This window comes from Vulpes vulpes, chromosome 5 (assembly GCF_048418805.1).
Source record: "Vulpes vulpes isolate BD-2025 chromosome 5, VulVul3, whole genome shotgun sequence".
Lineage (NCBI taxonomy): Eukaryota > Metazoa > Chordata > Mammalia > Carnivora > Canidae > Vulpes > Vulpes vulpes.
In genome coordinates, this window is record NC_132784.1 from 40,184,259 (window position 1) to 40,205,962 (window position 21,704).

General features: G+C 37.5%; 1 protein-coding gene across 10 annotated transcripts in view; it reads left to right on the forward strand.

Annotated features, from left to right (window-relative positions):
- The window catches only part of WDR7 (WD repeat domain 7), a 350,640-nt gene that overhangs the window by 223,273 nt on the left and 105,663 nt on the right, over nucleotides 1–21,704 (forward strand). The window lies entirely within an intron of this gene.

The window sequence follows — 21,704 nt, forward strand, 5'->3', positions numbered from 1 at the left end:
AAAGTTTTTAGGGTCTTTTATTAGAGTTATAATGGTGTGCTTCTAAGATATGACCCTAAATTTCTGAAAAATTTTTAAAAAGATTATTTATTTATTCATGAGAGACGGGGGGGGGGGGGGGGGGGGGCGGTGGCGGGCAGAGAGAGAGAGGCAGAGAGAAAAGCAGGCTCTCTGAAAGGAGCCCGATGTGGGACTCATCCCTGGGCTCCGGGGATCACTCCCTGAGCCGAAGGCACACACTCAACCCCTGAACCACCCAGGCATCCCAATTTCTGAAATTTTTAAGGCAACTTTTGTTTTATATTTATAAGTTTTTCTTCCACTCGAGCCTGTTCGATTAATTGTTGTGCTTCTTGAATCCTTCATGAAGGATTGCCTGTGAAAATAGGTCCCAGTACAGTATGCCTCTCTTTTATTAACGTCACTTTTTATTTTACTATTAAAAAAATTATTCTAGTACATCTGAAACTACTGTAAAGCTCTATGTTAACTACACTGGAATTAAAATTAAAACCTTATTAAAAATGGAAAAAAGACCATTCTAAATTATACAGGTCAGAAACTGATCTTGAACCATACCTAATGTGTAGTAACTAGATGGATTTTATGTTAAGTTTCTAAATCATCATATAATATCCAAGAACAAGGAGTGTTTCATTTCCATTGTCAAAGTGTTAACATGTTGAGAAACAAATATATTGGGAAATAATGGTGAGAATTCAGACTCATATATATATGATGTTTTATATATTTATATATACAAGTTATGTTTTATACATATATATGTATATGTACATAGTGAAACTCATCCCTGTATGTATGTATATATATATGTATAGATATATGTATAAAAGAACATCATTCAGTTTTGTGAATGGGACTGTAATTTAGGCATCTAGCAAATTTTAGTAAATTTTCATTGTTACCAGAAATTTCATTTTGTCATCTGTAAGTTAAATTGAGCTAGACATTTTGGAGAATTTTCATAGTGTCTAAAATGTGCTACTTCTAGATTGTGTGAAGAAAGGAAGAAGTACTACCATCTTGAAGACCAGGGAAGTTGTATAATTGTCTTCATATGCAGCAGTAAAAGCAGACACTTTGGGATAGTATGGTGTTCATTCCTGACAACTCTTGAAGGCAAAGAAGAAATACATCAGTCATTTATCTGAACAAGGAAATCATAAAGAATTGCTTCCTGGTAGAAAGTGGTAAACTGCTGGGAGTAGCACATGTGAGACAGCAGCTACTACCTTAGTCTATGGAGAGGTGAAAATAGATAACAAAGGAACTAAGGCCTCTTCTCCAAGATTAGACTTCCTCAAAGAGGGAAGCACCTGGCCAATGGGAGGTGGAGAAACTTGCCAATGGTCCTGGTCGGGAATGGCCTGCTGTTGCCTCAGGGGCAGTGGAGGGAGCAGCTTAGAGCTGGTCCTGACCTTGCTGGAGGCATGGGGGCCTGGAGGCAGCCTAGCTGGAGGGCAGGAGCTGATCTAAGTTAGCCCGTAGGAGCAGTCTGCCATTTTCACAGACAGGGAAGTGTCTGTGCCCTTGCAGGATCACTGTTGACCTCCACTGCCAAAGCTTAACATTTTGCACTAACTGAGAAAGGAGGTGTTTTCAGAGGCCAGCTCTAGTATTACGAAGCAGTGGAGGAAAACAATGGGTATTTAGCTGTTACTACAAATTGAAAACTGACCCAGAAGGAATCATTTATCATAATTCTAAGATATAGTCTCCTAAGTCAGGACAGTCAAATTTCTAAAATGCCATTCTCTGCTCGGTTCTTTATAACGAGGTAATTATGTCCTCTGTAAATATATTTAATACTTTCCCACACTCAAACATTATTTATATATTTTTATGTTCAGAAAAACAAATAGCTTCTAAGTTGTAGAAATGTAAACTTTAAGATAGCAAAATGCAGCCCCCCTCAATACTGTAGTATTTTAAGTTCTGTTAGAGCAACAAAGGAATTGTTCTCCTTTCTTCTTTCAGAGTGGGACCCTTATCATTGCTGTATAGATCTCTAGGCAATATCATAGAGCCAGAAGGAGCAGGTTTAAAACGGAGAACTAGACCAGGCCTCTGAACCCTGAGCCCCGCCTGTGGGTGGGTAACTGGACTAACCCCATTTCGCATTTACAGATAAATAAATGATGGTTGGTGACTATTGTCCCAAATTTGCATTTCAATGGCCCAGTAATGTCCCATCACTTACCAACCAAGGCACAGGATGTTAGTGATAAGGAATAATTAATGATTTACTAACAAGATCAGACCTTTGATAATTATGTACAATAGATGTACAAATTCTATATTTAACTTTTATTTGCCTTTTAATTGCTATGGATTTCCGGGCTTCCTGCTAGATACTTTATCAGACTGAAGACATGGTCCCTATAATCTCTCATCCTCAGACCCAGTGGACATTACAGTGTATTTTCTCCAAAACAGAAAAGGCAGCCCAGTCCCATTATATGTGGTGAAATGTTGCAATGCCATCCATTTTAGCAGCAGTTGTCTATTCACTGGGACAGCATTCTGTGACTTGCAAAAAATAAATAAATAAAAATGGCAAGCAGGGGATTTACTAGTGTTTTCGTGTCAAGTGGCCTAAAGGGGGAATTCTATGGGCAGATGAAGAGAGAATTCTTTGGACTTTTTTCACACTAGAAAATAATTTGGGGCCAACAGAAAGTAGTGTATTAAGCCCAAGCTCATTTAAAATTCTGCTTTGTCTGACCAGCCATCACATTACAGAACAGTCTGCTCAGAACATATCCAGTGTTGCTTCTGTGACCTCCCAGAGCTTCCTGCAGCAGCTAGCTTGAGTAGAGCAGGCCACTCTGCTTCTGGGAAGGAAGAGTTCTGCGAGAGTCCTAAAATATTGATGTGACCACTCCGCAAGTATAGCAGTGTTATGTGGGTTATATACAGTATGTCATTCAGGCTGTTTTCATTGCCCAGAAATCGTTATGCTGAACCTATAGCTTGTCAATCAAGTTAATTTTGGGAACTGCAAAGTAGAATTTGCCTTTGTGGACGTTTATATATAGGATATATATATATGTATGTTTATATAATATGCTTTCTTGATGGATGTGAAAGCTTTAAAAGTTACTGCCTTTCGGACTTACTGCACCCTTAAATCTTATAGTCACTGAAATGCAAACAAAAGGAAGTCTCATTTGATTATCCTCTTTAAATGCATGTGTTGCTGGTGTAGTGATAGTGAGGACTGTGCAGTACCAAGTATTAGCTTGTATCACATGAAGTTGCCATTCCTTAAAATTGACTCTGAAGTCAAAGATGGTAAGATATTGGCAATTTCACCTGGTTCATCCTAATAAAGTATCAACTCTGCTATGATATAGAAGAGCACCAAGTTATTAAAGCAAATTATATAAGCTTGAACCCAAATTAACAACTGGACAAGAGACAGAAATGATATAAAGGAAAATACAGCTAACAAGTAGTTTATGACAGTCCTGTACCACGGTGCAGAACTGAAGTGTGATCCTCATCACTATATTGGCAGAAAATATTTTGGTCAACAGATTTTTCAGTCTCTGAACAATGTGTCTTATGTCTAGGATTATGCAAATCCTTGCACATAAGTTATTTCATATTTGCTTACCTGGCTGCCATCTTGACATACCTACCAGCAGATATTTATTTCTGTACTCTTTGTTGTCTTTCTGACTTAAATACCAAGGTGATTGCCCTTTGGTGGTATTGTATATTAGTGCCTCAGGTGGTACTTGTGTAGTTAATGACAGTCTTACCTGAAAAGATGCCAGTGGAAAGTACCTCATCCACTTTTGAGGCTGTGGATTTTCTAATGGTCTGATTTATCTCCTGATATTTTCTAATGATGAGAGTCAGTGGGGTCTTTTAGTTATGTGAATGAAACCGAAATTAGTTTGAAATTTTCAATAATCTTCATTCTTGTGGTGAGATGTAGAATTTGGAGAATTGAACTATGTATAGTAAATGGCCATACTGGTATGGCCAGTAGTAAAACAGTGACCAGTTGACATATTTGTTCTTCCATTAAAAAAAAAAAATTTGAGAACGAGAGCGCATGCAGGAGTAGGGGGAAGGGTAGGGGGAGAGGGAGAAGAAGACTGACACCCCACCCACCAACCCCCCGCCCCGAGCACAGACCATGTGTGGTCTAGGCAGATCCTATGACCCTGGGATCATGACTTGAGCCTAAGACAGAAGACTAAGCCACCCAGATGCCCTTTGTTTTGCCTGGGTTTTTTTTTTGTGTGTGTGTGTGTGGGTTTTTTTGTGTGTGGGTTTTTTGCCTTTTTTGTTTCTTTCTTTTTTTTTTTTTTTTGGCCATTTTTTATAGAAGGTGGCTTTGGGGTTCTATCAACTTCAAGAAAAGTGCTACAGACAGCGTTAGGCCCAACTGCCCTCTCACTGGCAATGAGCAGTCACTTTTTCTTAGTGTCCAGAAAGTAATTTATTTAAAAATTTTTATTGGGACATGGTTCACAATATATTTAAATTACAGTGAGCTATCCAGAGAACTCCTTTGTAATGATTCACAGTTTTCCATTTAATGTGCAGTTAATGCAATGTTTGTAAGTTAATGGGTTGATAAATTTGTAGAACTCTTTTATCTTGAGTATGAAAATGCAAAGACTAACTTTTAATGCAGTATTATATTTCAAAACCTCAGCTGTTAATGAAGCTATTAATTAGAAGTGTTTGCCCTTAATCGCTTTCAGTCTTGGTAACGACATTTGCCTAACTTTTTTGGCAATTATGTGTTTTTCATGGCCTTTTGATTCCAAGATACTCAAATGATTTAACACAGAGCATTATCATAATTTTCACAAAACATGCCTATGTGGAAATTAGAGAGTGGCAGTTATTCTTGGCTTCCACATGTGGAAATCAAGTTCATTACTAGGAGAAAGGAATCTAGTATGCAGAATCTTTTTCTCTCAATTGTAATTTTTAAATGACTGTGGAAATTCATGTTTAAATGCATTATCATACTGAGGAAACTTCATTTTCAAGTATCCTTTTCTTTGGCTTTTTCCCTCAAAATGCAAGAATCTTTGTGGTATGGTCATTAAAATTTTTTTTAACTTGTTTTGTAGAACATTGAGAAGATTGGAAGGGATGAAACAGGTTGAAGTAAATATTAGGGCAAATATTCTGAGTGCAGAAAAAAGACTGAAAGTTAAAATTAAGCCTAAAATCTAAGAAATATCTAGAACAATTGAGAAACTTTTATGATGTATTAATTCCCTTTTTGACTATAGATAATTTTTAGGAGGTGGTATTAGGATTTCTGTTTTGTTTTGTAACAACTTTTATTCTGATGGATATAAAAATACAGATGTTAGTCCCTAAGAACTTAGAATTTAAGACATGCAATCTATTTTCTATTTAGTGTTAATGCTAACTACTTGAGATTTTATTTATATTTGTTGTGAAATCATACAAGTGCTCACAGAAAAGTAATCTGATGTGGAAATACCTCTGTACACAATGATTCAGAATCCAAAAACATATTCTGTATTTATATATTTGTATAAGATACCATAAACAAAGTTAAAAAGCAACAAAAATAACAGCATTGGATTGAAACAGAGAAACACATAGATTTATTTTGATTCAAGAGTTCAAAATGATCCTGAGGGGGAGGAATCACACAAACTTCCGTGTCAGTTTTGAATGATGCAAGAGAATTAGCTTGTAATTTTGAAAATTTTGATAAATAAAGAGAAATATTTATCCTGTGTTTTCTGTGCAGATATAACTCAGCATAATCTAAATGGTTGATGAGAGAACAGTGTTCTAGCCAATACATGAAAAAGGGGTTATAGAATATCACCACTTTGCCACCCTGATCAGTTAATGGGCCTGAACAATCACTCCTAATGACCCTCAAAAAGAGACAGTCACATGTTGCATACTTCTGGATGGAAGTGCATAACATCTAAAAAATAGTAAAAATAAAAATTCAAACCTGAATCTGTTTAGCCAGTTTATAGGACATACAGAGGTTAGACGAATATGGAAATTAAAGGAATAATGTGTAGGATCCAGATTTTAGAAAACTCTGTGGGACAAAAGAACTGATTTCTTCCAGAAAAGCAGGAGTTGGGATGTAACCTATAGATTTTTTTTTTTTTTAAAGGAGGAGAAAGAGAGTGTGTGCCTGTACACAAAGGGGTGGGTAGGGGCATGCAGGGCTCCATCTCACGACCCCGATTTAGACCTGAGTCTAAATCCAGAGTCATACACTTAACCAGCTGAGCCACCGAGGTGCCCCTAGATTGAGATTTAAGAGACATACTTGGATTATGATTGGAGAGAGAAATGTAGATAAGTGAAGGAAGGGGAAAAGGTGAGAAATAGGGAAGAGAAAATCAGAAAGAAAATCAATAAAATGTGAAAGCTGATAGACTATTTGATGATAATGGAATTATTGATAATTTTGTTTATCTGTGATAATAGTATTATGATTATGTTTATTATAAGTGCCAATCTTTTAGACATATATATGAAGTATTTGTAGATGAGATTTACTACAAAGTCATTCAGGGTGCTGGGTGGAGTGAGTGAGGGTATAGATGCAAACAAGATTGACCAGGACTTAACAATTCTGGAAGCTGAATGATGGTCACAACAAGGTTTACTATATTCTTCTTGTATATGTTTGAAATTTTACATAACAAGATATGTCACAGTGGAATTGACTGCCCCACAGAGTAGTGAATTCCATGCCACCTGACTCTGTGTTCTAAATTTGTAGGTCTCCATGAGGCCACAAATTTGGGTTTTCCTTAAGTTCATCAAGTGATCCTAAATATCAGGATTGGACACTTCTGGGCCAGACTATCTTTGAAGTCTCATCTAATTCTGAGCTAAGTCTAGTATTTCTTGGAATGGTATCAATAAGATGTACTCAAGAAACTCAGGGACACCGTAGTTGGGAGTGACCAGCAAAGCTTGGTAAATAAAGGAGACTTTGAAAAGTAGTTGAAATGTGGATAATGGAGTATGAATTAGGTCCATTCATTCATTCCATAAATATTTTTAATGCTTCTTCAGTGCCAGACAATGTGGTATGCCAGGCGCTGAGATATGGTTGTGATTGATGCAGTTACGATGATGATCATTTTGAACCTCATTTGTTGTAGAGATCTTCTGTTACCCTAGAGGGAATACTGGTTTTTGAAACTGGAACTTTAGCTTCTGGACAGGCCATAGCACTTGCTCTATAATGTAAAGGAAGCCACACAACCTCTCTGAGCTTCTGTTTTCTGATCTATCATAATGAGGTTGGACCATTCCAGCTCTTGACTTTTATGAAAATGTGATGGGTGAAGATATTTTGCTCTGTAGCTTTCACTTTATGTGTAGATGGTGAAGTCTGTGAGACTCTTTTTTCTTTTTTTAACCCTATTAGTGCCCATGAAATTTGCTTGTTAGTGGGGTGAGTGAGGGTATTTTCTCTTTTTCCTGACTCTGTAATATAGTTCTGTGAACATATAGTTAAGCTAGCATAATTAGATTCTCTCCATAAACTGAAACAGGTCTGATCTTAAACTCATTTACTGTCTTAGGACAGAATTGATCTTGCTTTCACATTTGATTCACCCTCTATAGATTTTGAGAGGAAGAAAAATAGCATTGCTAGCCCAATTTAACTAGGCCAGAGTTAACAGGGAAAAGGTTAGAAAACTAGTGTTTATAATATTTGTTTGCCTTTCTCGTCTTCTTGTATTGTGTTAATATATGCAGATTACTCAGATAAACAATTTCAGCATTGCTTAAGTGGCTCTGCCAGTTAGGCTTTTCACTTTCCATACATGTTAAAAGGATTCAGTGGTTGCTGCGTCATCATGAAGCCAATTTATGGTTTCTGGGATTACCAGGCAAGAAATAATATGGTGTATTTCATTTGCAATATTAAAATCATTTGCAGATATCATCTTAAGTCTGAAATATGGCATAGCCTATTATTTTTGTAATAATTGTATGGAATATGATGGACAGAATAGAGGATTCTATGTCAGATAAACCCTATTTTGGCATTTTTCATAGTACGATCTAGAATAAGTTATTTAAGGTTTCTGAGAAATGGTTTTCCTCATCTTCAAAATTGAAACTAATATGTTCCTCTCAGGGTTATTTTCAGAATTAAATGAAATCCTGTAGGTAAAGCATTCAAAACAGTACATGCCACCCACCAGACCACAAATATAATTTCCCTTCTTACCCCTTTCCTTGCTTTCATTCATTCATTCATTTTATTGGTTTTTCTGTTTGGTAAAATGCTTGATATTACATATATTTTTAAAAAATTTTATGATTTTACATATTTCAGAGACAGTTTAAATGGGGGGGAAGGACAGAGGGAGAAGGAGAGAGATTCTGAAGCATACTCCACGCTGAGCTTAGAGCCCAATGTCATGCTCGATCTTATGACCCTGAGATCATGACCTGAGCCAAAGTCAGACATTTTACTGACTGAGCCACCAAGGTGCCCCTTGATATTACATATTTTTAAAAGGACTAGAGTCCCACTAGTTTTCCTCTTTTAAAAAAGTCCATTTTTTGTAGTCTTAGGATAATATAGAAATAAATATCTGTGATTAAGGAAAATAATTAATTTCTGTGTAATTATATTCAGAAAGATGAAGGAAGAATTTATCATGAGCCTCCCTCATTCCAGGCATGATGCATGTTCTGTCATTTAGTATTCCTGTCAACTCAAAAATAGGTCTTTTCTCCATCTCATTTTATCTCAGTTGAGGAAACCAATACCCAGTTCATGTTACTTGAGATTGTAGATGTAGGATTAGAATCCAGATCATACTTCATAGCTCTGTATTACTTTCCATGGATTTTCAGTCACGGGACGGTGTGAGGGGTGGGATAGGGTTGACTCTGGCCTCCTGCCTGGAAGTGGCAAGGACAAGGTATGAAGTGGGGTAACACATCTGAATCACCTGGAGGGCATTTTCAAATTATGTTTATGGCACTCTGCTTCCCTCTAATTTTGCTACCCCCATTCCATCACAGTAAGAAATGGTTTGGTAATATGTCATATTCTGCAAGTATGTTGGGGTAGAAAAAAGATTGAGGGGCAGCCCGGATGGCTCAGTGGTTTAGTGCCTGCCTTCAGCCCAGGGCGTGATCCTAGAGACCCGGGATCGAGTCCCACATCAGGCTGCCTGCGTGGAGCCTGCTTCTCTGTGTGTGTGTGTGTGTGTGTGTGTGTCTCATGAATGAATGAATGAATGAATGAATGAATAAATAAATAAATAAATGAAAGAAAAAAGATTGAACACTATTATCCTGTGATACACTGCCTAGATATGAAATTATATAAATAATTACAAGTATGGATTTAATGTATGGATGTAGTGTAGTCCTAAAAATATTCTGACCACCTTATTTTTCTTTACTGCTTCTAGACAATTTAGAAATATTTGGATGTCTTTATATGTTCTCTGTATAAAAGAAGTAGTAAATACTGTATATTTTTTTCAGGTTACACTTAGCTGTCAGTAACAATAAAATAACAAAAACATGCATTTCTTATTTTAGTTTGCAGCATTAGTTCTTGGTTCATCTTTTATTGAAAATGAAAACTGGTTTATAGTGCTTTCGATCTAAACCTAATTATATAGAAGAATTAACTAAGGAAAATTAAGCCGTATAAAGCTGTTTTGCAAATTTAGTAGAAAGCTGTATGGGGGGGAAAATATTAAAACCATACACTGCCCAATAAGGTATGAGGAAGCTAATTGCTTCCTGTCCCTTTCGAAATTACTCAGCCTGAGAAAAGAGAACACATATTGATTTACTGTATATAGTAAATGTCCCAGGTCTTTCCTCCTCTAACACCCGGACACATACTGTACATATGCACACAACAGGAGTGGCAAGGAACTGCATATCTAACCACCTCTACCATCAAACTTATGTAATGAAGAATTGGGATAGAACATTTTCTTCCTCTGTAAAACACAATAGCATAAAATTATTAAAGCACGTAAAATGAATGGCAGTGTAGTATTTATCTTGAATGTGTTTGCTTTTAAGCTTAAAAGAAAGCAAGTTTCCAAAGGAAAATGTATTTTCTGGTAATATGGTCTCAATCTAACCTATTTCTGTGCATATACTAGTACCAATTAATACATTTATAGGCATGTAGAGTTTTAGAAGCAGTGTTAAAACTTAGCCCGTCTGACAATTTTTTGGGAAGTTATTATGAAGATTATACAAATTCACATTATACCCTCCAACATGGTCTTTTGCTTTATTTCAGAAATGATCCACTAATTGAGAGAATGGGCATTTTATTTATATATGTTGTGTTTTAACTCCTGTGTAGGTTCTGTCCTGCTATTTGTGATTTTTCTATAAGAATCTGGTTTCTTTTTCAGAATAGACTTTGAAATGATAGTGTTGATTGTCCCAAAGCCAAATCAGTAAATTAGTGAGAAGTTAAAAAAAGAACACACACAGATCTTACAGAGCAAAGGACTCTTTTTTTTTTTTTAAAGATTTTATTTATTCATTAATGAGAGACGGGGTGGGGGCGGGGTGGCATGGGCAGAGACACAGGCAGAGGGAGAAGCAGGCTCCATGCAGGGAGCCCGACGTGGGACCCCATCCCAGGTCTCCAGGATCACGCCCTGGGCCAAATGCAGGCGCTAAACCGCTGAGCCACCCGGGCTGCCCTCTGAAGGACAATTTATAATTACTCATGTAAATGTATGTATTTTATTTAAGATTTTACTTATTTATCCGAGAGAGAGCACGAGCGAGGGGGAAGGGCAAAGGGAGAGGGAGAAGGAGACTCCCTGCTCAGCATGGAGCCCGATGCGGAGCTTGATCCTGGGACCCTGAGATCATGACCTGAGCCAAAGGCAGATGCCTCACCCACTGAGCCACCCAGGCGCCCCTAAACATGTATATTTTAGAAGTGTAATAGCATGTGTGCTTCTTTTTTTGTCTTAATGTAAATTATTTGCTATGATTTTTAATTGTGACCACGATTGCCTCTACAGCTTAGGAACTCATCATATTACAGTGTCTTGCGCTTTATCTTGAAAGGGTTGGGGCATCCTTATTTGCAGATGGGAGCATATTTTGTGATTAGTGAGTTTTCCTTTGTCTCATCGTATGTTACTTAGTATATTGCAAAGTTTTTTGTTGTTGCTAAAAAAATATTTTATTTGGAAGTAGGTATTTCTTTGGAAATATATTTGCCTCCTCCGTTGGACATTAATATCTATTCCTCAAAGAGCTCGGTTTCCGCTTTTCCCAGGGCTCTGTTGATGGCTCTTGTAAGCCTCCCGGCGCCCCTTGCATCCCAGAACTCTGACGCAGGTCTAGCTGCTATAGCCCGGCTGCTGTTTACTAGCGAGTTCCCATTAACATAGCCACCACTCCTGGGCTGGATAATGGACTCAAAGGTTAAGAGCAGAGGATCTCAACAGCTCCAATCAGCAGGGCTTTTCCAGGGCTAATTACCTCTTTACTGCGCTGACTCTAATGTGACATGTTTATTGCCTTAACTAACAACTCATTAGCTTAGTTGATGTTTTTGTCAATATTAATTCGTTCATTTAAGCCAAGTCAAAGCTTAAACAAAGATGTCCAGACTGAGAAACGGGCAGCAGAGTGACTTTTGTTTGCTCATCTTTTTTTTCCTCCCTTACTCAACTTCAATAAAATAAATGTGTAGAAAGGAAGCATTTAGAGTGCTCGCAGTGAGAATGTTGGCATTTGTTTATTTGCTCGCATGTAAAGCAATTCTGAATTAATTTCTCCTAGGGTTACTCTAGTCTTCATCTCACAGTTTACTTAATATTTTGTGTCCACTAAGGGCAACGGATTCTCATCTTTGATGATCTATCTGTGAAGGGTTAACATTCAGCAGTTCCATGTTCCAGGTGAATGTTTTACTGTGGTTATTAGAAAAGAAATTAACTAATTCTGCCTGTGATTTTCATCTCCACTAGACTACTTATAAAATTACTTTGAGATTATGCTAACTTAATTATCCTGTGTGAATTATTTAAAAAGAGTATGCAATTATGAAATTATCATGAAGCATTTCAGTTTTTGCCATAGTTTTGATTAACTTTAATGGTATTTTTGGGAAAATGTCATTGTTTTGATTTCACGTATTTTTTTAATAATTAAATTCTAAAAGCTCTAGACTAGTGCAAATGGGTAAAATAACTGAGCATGAGTCTTTGATCGAGCAGTAAGTCAGTTACTTTGGAGAGGTACATCAGCACCTTCAGAACCCTGTAATCCATCTGGTGAGCCCCTCTCACAGGATGTTTAATGGTGTACAGATGACCAGGAAAGGTTACGATGCATTCCTGTTCAGACATGAATGAAGCTGCCGTCTTGGGGGGAGGGGGTTCATCTCTGGGAAGACCATTGGTTGGTTCCTGGAAGTGATCAGGTCCAGAGAAGGCTGTAGAAGCTATGCATGGAACACGTTGAGAAGTATGTCCCATAAACCAGATACTCCTATCTGTTTCCTCCATTGTCTGTATCTACAGAAGGTTACATGAACACTGCATTATTATCAGTAGGTATTCAGAAGCCCAGAAATTACAAATACTCTAGTCTACATAATTGTATACATTCCGCACTAAATACTCTGATTATGTTTACATTCTTTCCTTTCTTAGCCATTTTTTTTTCCTGAATCTGCTTCGGTCAGGCTTTTCTGACTTTCACTCTCCTGAAACCTGAAAAGGTAACCAGGGACTTTCATGTGTTGCCCGAGTCAGGAAGCAATTCTCAGCTCTTGTCTCTCTCTCGGTAGCCGGTAATTCCAGCTATGTTGAAACCTGCAACTCTGCTTAGTTTCTGTGACGTTGTTCTTTCCTGTTTCTCCCACCTCATTAGCCACTTGTACCCAGACTTGGTGTTCCCCGTCTTTCCTCTGTACCTACCCTCATTCTTTACCAATTACTGCCAGTCCCGTGGCTTCATTGTAGCATATACGGATGATTTCTAACTTTCTGATTCCAACCCTGGCTTCCATGCCAATCTCCAGACTCATATGTCCAGTTGCTTATTTGAACTCTACCTTCAGATGTTTGATATGTATCTCAAATGGGAAATGCCTAAAACTAAAATTTGGATTATTGCTTCCACTTCAAAAACAAATAAAAAACCTCCTTGTCTCCTGTTACTACTCATTTTAGTGTGTCACCGTCATTAACATAGCCATTCCTGCCCAAATGCCTGTAATCTGTTTTACTTCTCCTTATATCATATATTCACATCCAATCCCTAAATGAATCTTGTCTGCTCTACTGAAGTTACTTCAAAAATCCAGAATTTACAGGGTGTGAGAACTGTGTCACTAACGTTTTAGTCCAGGCCTTTATTATCTCTTGCTTGAACCATTTTAAGAACCTCCCAGTTGGCCTTCCTGATGTGACCGTCTATTCTGTATACAGCATCCTGATACTTTTTGGTTGACAGCGGGTCATGTCACTCTCCTCCGTGTAACTTCCATGAATTTCTCATAATACTTAAAACCCCACAGGGAAAAGTGCTCATGTGATCCATCCCACAGCTGCCTCTCTTATTGTATGTCCTTCCACTTTTGTCCTTGTCCACTGCCATCTAACCACTCTGAACTTTTGCTGGCCCGAAGATATCCCTTCCAACCAGGGCCTTTGGTGCTGTTCTCTTAGCCTAGAATGTTTCTCCCACTGGTGCCCCCATGCCTCTCTTTCATTTCACTCAGGCCTTTGTTCAAATGTTACCTTCTGCAGAGTCCTTTCCTCTTGTCAGTTTTTAGGCTCTTACTCTTGCTTTTTCTTTACAGGACTTAGTTCTGCTTGACATATCTATTTGTTCTTCTAGTCTGTCTGGCTCAACTGGAATGTAAGCTCTGTGAGAGCACAGATTTTGTTGACCTGTGCTTAAAAACAATGCCTGGAACATAGCAAGTACTAGTAAATTTTGAATGAATAGATAATCACTTAGCTAGTAGGCACTAGAGCTAGAACTTCAACCCTAGAGTTACTTTTGCCACCCACCCATATGGCCGCCAACCCAGTGATTCATGCTGTTTAACCATCCTACACCTTTTAGGATCAGGACATAGAGGTATTTGGACCTCTATTAATTAAAGATTTAAAGATTTAATTAAAGATTCCCTAGATTAATGGATTTTAAACTTTTACTTCTTTGATATCATAAACACCCACTTCTATTATTTTACTTCTTTATTACTGACCCTCAAACTGTCCAAAAGTTAGGACTTTTTACATTCACGAGGCAGAAAAAGACTATATGCAGTAAGTAAATATCTCTTTCTTTATAGGAAGGTAAGATTCCCTAATTTTAGTTTGCCATCCAAAATATATAAAATACTAAAAAAGCCAAAAAGACTTTAAATATCATTGTATGACATAATTTGAAGTTCAGTAAAACCGACAAAAAACATACTTTGAATCAAAGAATGTTTGAATTTTAGAGTCTTCTGATTCTAGGACAAGAAACAGTGAATTACAATGAAATAGGACTGTTTTGATAAAACTGATAGATGAATGAGTTTTTAAATATCTTTGTTAAATTGGCTTCCTAATTTCAGAGTTACTTTACACTTTTTATTTAAAAAATTAAGCTTCTGTGCAGTGAAGGATGTAAAGTTTAACAAGCAGTTTTTAACAACTGCATTAATACAAGGCATTTAGTTATAGAAGTGTTTGTTAATTAGTCCATATCCATGAATAACGCACACAACATTGGAATTATTTTTAATTAAGTCAGGTTTCTGTATAAAGCAAAGGAGTGGAATTCCAGATGGCACTCTGCCATCCTTGTTCTTTGATGGACATTAACAAGTGGGAAAAGGCTTCCTTCACTTGGTTACACTTTGAAATAAGTGGCCAATCATTATTAATTCATTTTGCACTCATTGTAATGGCATAAATCATCATAAATTCATTTGGTTTAAAGTGCATATAATGTGTTCTCCCATAGGAATTTCCTTGTAATTGAACTATTAATTAATGCATTTTTTTAATATGACCTTTTTCCCCCCTCCTGTGCTATTCAGAGCCAAGGGTGATTAGTGGCCATTTCTTCATTTATGATATTTTTTAAGTAAAAGGAACAAAGGCCTAACTAGGCCCGATGACTGGCTTAGGAGGGACCAGACAGAGCTCAAGAAAATAGTTTATATATTACCTACCAATGGGACAGCCATAATAATTATGAAGGACCTCCGAGGACTCTTTGAAAAATTCTCTGAAATGCTATGGTTTTGTAATAATTCCAGTAAGAAAATTTCATTCTCCTTTGATAAATATGGTATGACTCTAGCTTCTGTTTTAGTTTCCAGTTCTTAAAACTCCTTCCTGTGGCCACTAGTTTTCTGAAAGCATTGGCTGCCATAAAATCCAAGTTCCCCTGCCTGCCCCAAGGAGACACTCCATAAAGTAGGTCCCCATTTCTGTCCTTACACTCAGTCGTTCCAGTGCTTTCATTTATCCAGTGCTATTTCCTTGTACAGGGTGTACTGGTTGCTAGAGGGCTTGTAATAGCTCGTTCTGGAATCTGCCTATGAGGTCTTCAAGCTGCAAGGGAAGCATGAGAGGGAACAGTTAGCCTCCCCCTAAAGGAAACAAAAATTACAAATGGAAAGCTGGGAAAAAGTATCAACTTTTTAGGTGATCCTTTCCTATTTAGTGCTATTGAAGGACAATTAGTAACTGAGTAAAAATTACTGCATGATTCAAGTTCATGTCATGAGCATGTCATGTTAGTAGGATCTGTGGTTGTATAAAAATAAAGGTTTGAGTTAGTATTGCAAGTTTTAATATTGGTGTAGGTAACTGGCAGTGGATCGTGTGTGTGTGTGTGTGTGTGTGTGTGTGTGTGTGTGTGTGTAAATAAAAACAGTCTAATAGGCTGTAGAGAACTCAAGGTACTCCTATCAGGCTCAGTCCCTACCCTCGTTAGAAAGGCAAGAAGGGGAAAAAAGTGAGATAACAATATAAAAGCTATCTGTTATCAATGGTGCTTAAAATAATACCCAGTGCTTATAGAAATATATAACTATAGTTTTTTATGGTTTATAAAGTATTTTCATAGAATAAGCATTCCATAATGCTTAGGGTACATTAATAAAGTAAGTCTACACTTTGTGGTAAGGATGAATAAATGCCCCAGAAGACAAATTCATTATTACCTAAGTAATCGTGCGTGCGCGTGTGTGTGTGTGTGTGTGTGTGTGTGTGTGTGAGAGAGAGAGAGAGAGAGAGAGAGAGAGAGAGAGAGAGAGAGAGATGGCTTGTTTGCTAATCTGTTGAAAGAGCTAGTCATCATTACCAGGCAGATAAAACAAAAATGTTTTGAATTGGGGTCTTCACTGGTCATTTCATGATGGGACAATATTTATTTTGCAAAAGCAACAACTAAGTCATGGTAGAAAACCGTCAGCTCTTTAATCACTGCTCTCGTAGGCTTTATTTTGCTCTGTCTCAATCCTTTCTTGTTTTTAGTGTTTTGCTGTTACAGCAAAGCATAAATATTTTCTTACCGCTTTGCTTTTATGTAGCACTTTTAAAAGACAGAATAAAGTTGGAACCGTTTTCAAAAAATTGCTTCAGTTAAAAAACTTGAGATAAAATGGCACTAATATATGAGCTTTTGTTATTACTCTTGACTGCACGACAACAGAATTCAAATAGCCAGAGGGCCTAAGTTAATTGTGATTTATCCAGTGCTAGATTTTAGTGCTTTCTGCTTTTCAAAGCGTTTTGTTGTATTTTGATTTGTTTTCTACTGTTCTGAGCATGTGTGCATTTTTGGTAGTTCATTTATACTTTTGGCTAGACATCCGTATGGTGGTGGTGGTGTGCTACATGCTAGATTCCCACTATGAAGCTGCCACAGTATGTATTACTTATCTCAAGGGTGAGAAACACTAGTAATTTGATAAATGGACTTTGAATATGGCCCCAGAATTACTTGAATAATGCTGAATTCTATACAGTCAGCTTTCTACCACTTCCTGCCTGCAAGGTGAGTGCAGTACTAGATGTGCAGTAGACTGTTTTGTGACCACGGTGCAACTAAGTTAGAGCCAAGACGATTGCGAGGATCTTACTATGGTTATATTTAGATGTCGATCCAGTGACGGCAACTTTCTCATACAAGAAAAGATGAAGCATTTAATTCATTTAATCTTCTGTTTATGGGAGACACTAGTAACTGCAGTTGAAATCATGCCTTAATTCAGAAGGAGGAAGAGATTGGTCATAAAGGTCATAGTTTTGAATCCCTAGTTGGGTAGAGTGTCATGAATAAAGTGTCATGAATAAAGAGGCAAGTTGTGTTCAGACCTGTACTAGCCCTATGGACACATAGCCTGGGCCACACAGGCCTGGACTCCTTTCCCAGGCCTGCAGCTCACCCCTTGCCTTCTACAGTTCTCAGTTATCTCATGTGAAGCACAGGAATGGATGCTATTGTTCTAAAGTCCTTTCAGTCTGAAATTTCTAGGATTCTAATTAATCAATTTGGCTGGGGATGAATAGATCAGAATTAAACAGGTAATAGGTCTTACCCCTTTCTAGCATAAGACAACCCAAGTGTTGATCTTTCTAAATGAAAATCTAATCAAACCTCCTTTGCTTAAAACTTTCAGTAGTTCCCCATTGTCACCAGAATAAACAAACTTCTGGCATGACATATGAGGCCCTTTATGATTAGGCTCTAGTAACCTGTCCTGCCTCATGTCTCACTGTTTTGGTTCATCCAACTTGTCTTCTTTTCTCCCTTGCCCATCACCTCAACCTCTTCTTTTTTCCCCAACAAGATCGCCAGCCATGTTGAGCTATGTGTAATCCCTTGATCTGACCCTGTTCTTTCTCATTTCCTCATCATGAGACATACTCTTTTCTCTGTCTGGAATGCTTTCTTTCCATAGTCCTCTCCTTTGAGTAGTTGACTCCTACTTACTCTTTAGGTTTGGGTATAGAAGTCACCTTTCCCTGGAAGCCTTCTCATACTCTCTGGTGGAGTTAAGTGCCCCTATTAAGTTCTCTCTGGATACCTTATGCTTTTAAATGCTCTAACAATACTCGGAATATATTGAAATGACCTGTTTGCTCAGCCATCTCCTGAACTAGAATCCGTGTCCTTGAACTTTTTATTATATTTATTTTATATATAGTTATCACAGGAATCTTTGGATGGCTAGGTTGGAACCAAATTGTGGAAGACTTTGAAGAATGTCAGTCCAGTTTGTTGAACTTTTTCATACTGCTACTAGGGAGCCTTTTATGATACAATCAGTCATGGTGTCAGATGAGAGCATCATTCTGTGCCTTGCTTACTATTTATTTTGGTACAAAATTAGATTTCATCTTGCACAGATTAAAATATAACTATTATTGGGTACCAAAGGTTTAAGGAAAATTCTGAGAGAGAAAATTCATAAGATTGTCATGAGACTTTTTCTAGCAAAAGAGAAGGTACATAGGTATCTTAATTTTAGCTTTTTTTTTTTTTTTTTTTTTTTTTATCACCTTGGTCCATGTTGCAGAGCAGCTGTTATGGAATCATAAGTCAGATAAACCCTGAAGTAGAGAATACAGTATAAGTCAAAAAAGGAATCTTAAATTTACCTACCCCTTTTTATTATTGTAACAACTATTTCTTAAAGGCTCATTCCTTTATATCATCAGAAGGAATCTGTGATTAGGAAGTTTGAACCCTTAGGCATCCAAGAGTGCTCCTCCAGAACATCAGTGTCATTATTCCTGGTATCATTAAAGTCATAAGCATCTTATTAATCAACAAGGCTAGAAATCAAAATGTTTACTTGAAAAGCCTCTTCATCTTCTCTTATTTACACATTTTGCTTGGAATAAGTTGTCAGGTGTGGAATTATAGCATTCTTCTGTCTTTATAATTCCAAAACAGACCAGTGAAAAATAATCAGACTCTAGTTAGTGGATTTAAAATGTGTGTTAAACAGACCATTCTTCTCTTGCCTTTTCTTGGTGCCCCCTACATCGCCTGCCAGAACTGTGGGGGTTTTTACTGTATGTTACCCAGAGACTGTGATCTGAACTAAAGAAGGAGAGGTGCTATAGGAGAATTTTACTTATAAGATCACTGAATGAAATAGAAAGTGATTTAAGAGAGGCGATGGCATGCCAGAGGGAACCTGCATTTTCTGCTGAGCTGGGTGGCATCCTCACTGTGAGAGTAGATCATACTTTGCAGGGGAGCAGAAGATACCCCGAGGACCATTGCAAGGCCAGGGGTCTTTTGAAGTCTGCCTACTGAGTCTTCCTTTTCTGTCATTTCGTTGCAAGGTGAGTGATCACATCCCCTATGCTGTCCTTCCTCCTTTGTTAGAAAAATGATGGAAAACATCAAGAAACTGGCCACTTAACGGTTTACTTTTGCTTTCAAGATAAAATTATCAGAGTGGTGAGGAAGCTGCCTCCAGAGTTCCCACACAGAGGCTGCAAGAAATCAGCCCTCCCTGGGATTGCCAGAATGCTCCTGCCTGTAATGAATACAGGAATAGTGGAGTGCAGTTAAGGGAAATGATGATTGAAATGCTATAAAACATTGTACTTAGAAAACCTTTGCCCCTTCACAAAACTGCTTCCCAAGGACACAGCTTCAGGGAGCCCTGTCCCTTAGACTGGAGCCATTGCTGCTTGTGCTGCAGAGAGCAGCACTGGGGTTTTCTCTGCAACTCTTAAAATTTCCTAGAAGTAAAGAATGACAGAAAAGTGGTGGATCTCTTGACATTTTGAAATACCATTCTGACAAACTGGAGCAGGGAACTGCATTAGAGATGTACATGCAGTAAAGGCAGATGTATTTCCATCTTAGGTCTGTAATGTGTGCAGAGTACTGTGCTTGGTCATCTGGGAGATGTAAAGTTACATGCACCATAGTTCCTACCCTCCAGGAGCAACAAACTTGATGAGGAAAAGGGAAATTCACAGAAAGGCTCATATTTAAAAATATCGTGTGGTAAGCGATGAGTAAGTGCTGGCAGAAAATAGAGAACAGTGGGTCACGATTTTTAAAAGGGGTTTATATTTTTATGATCCACAAAACTTGAAGCTAATGTAGGACATGGCTAAGTGGGAGAGTAAAATTTTCAAATACGTGTATGAATGAAGTCATGAATATCAAGATGTCTCCTCCAGGAGGCTTTCCACGTATACTGCCTTTTCAACTTCCTGCAAGACTTGTTAACCCAAGAACCGTGGCCTCCTGGAAATTTTTTTGTGTGTGTCATTTGATGGATATGTACATGTATTATATGTAGTTTCCTGGGGAAAAGACCGATGGTTTTCAACAAATTTTTCAAGGGTTCTACAGCAGCAGGTATTCTGAACCACGAACAAACAGTGCATTGGCAGACAAGAGTCTGGGCTTTACAGCATCCTTCATGTCTCTTCACCTCCAGTTCAATCCATTCTCGTTTAACAATTGGCTAGAACATAAAAATGAGTAAATGCCTTTATTTGTTAACTGCATTAAAGTTTATATGCCACGTTCTCAATTTTGAAAACAGTCAAGTTCAACATGCTTTTCATGACTGCCGTTTGAGGAGCCCTCCTGGGTGCTAGGCACATGGCAGTGCACTTTGTCTGCATCAGCCCAACACTCTTGCTCTGTGAGAGTGAGCTGTTTTCTCATTTTACAGACAAGGAAACTGAAGCTCATGATACCTTCTTCGGCCTGCCCCTACTAAGTTATGAAACTGGTTAATTCCCTGTCTTAAATCTGAAGCCTGTGTATCCCTTAAGCAGTCCGCTATACTGTTCTATGATGTGTAAACAGTTTTGTTTCTTCCCCTCAAGAAACAAACAGCCTCTTCTAAATTGATATTTGCTCTTCACAGTCCCTGTTTTTTCTTTTTTTTTCACTTTATTTTTTTTTAATAAATTAATTTTTATTGGTGTTCAATTTACCAATACACAGAATAACACCCAGTGCTCATCCCGTCAAGTGTCCCCCTCAGTGCCCGTCACCCAGTCCCTGTTTTCTAAATGTCAAAATGCCTTTTGAAATAGGTGAGCTTTTACAGCTTGACGGCCATTAGGCTTATGTATACAAATTGTTAGCATTATCTTCGACATAAAGAAATACATGATACTTAAAACCTAGATGATTTCATCAGATTTAAAAGTAATATCAAACTGTCTTTTCATTTCTTTACCAAACTTGTGTGAAGAATTTACCACATACTTCACATCATTGTACTGGATCAGCGTAGCAGAATATGGAGAAACATAGATGCTTTGTTGGGGAAACTTTTTAAAACTATATCTGTGCCTTCATCCCTGATCCCTGTTGAGATATAATAAATATAACATTATTTGAAACCATCTCCATTTTACAGAATGCTGAGTAGGAAGAGACACCTTGCTTGGAATTTAGGATCACTGATATATTTTGAAATTATATATACTTATTTATACATAATTCTTATGAAATTAAAGCATTTTAGAATATGGTATAAAATATTGTAACCTAACTTATCTCTTTAAAGTATGTGGCTGAGCGAACTGTAAACTTGAGATCTTTTATAGCCTTAACTGCTCAAAACCCCCTTTTAGTTAAAAAAAATCAAAAGTGATTTATACTTTGAAAATGTCTTCGAAAAAAAATCACAAAAG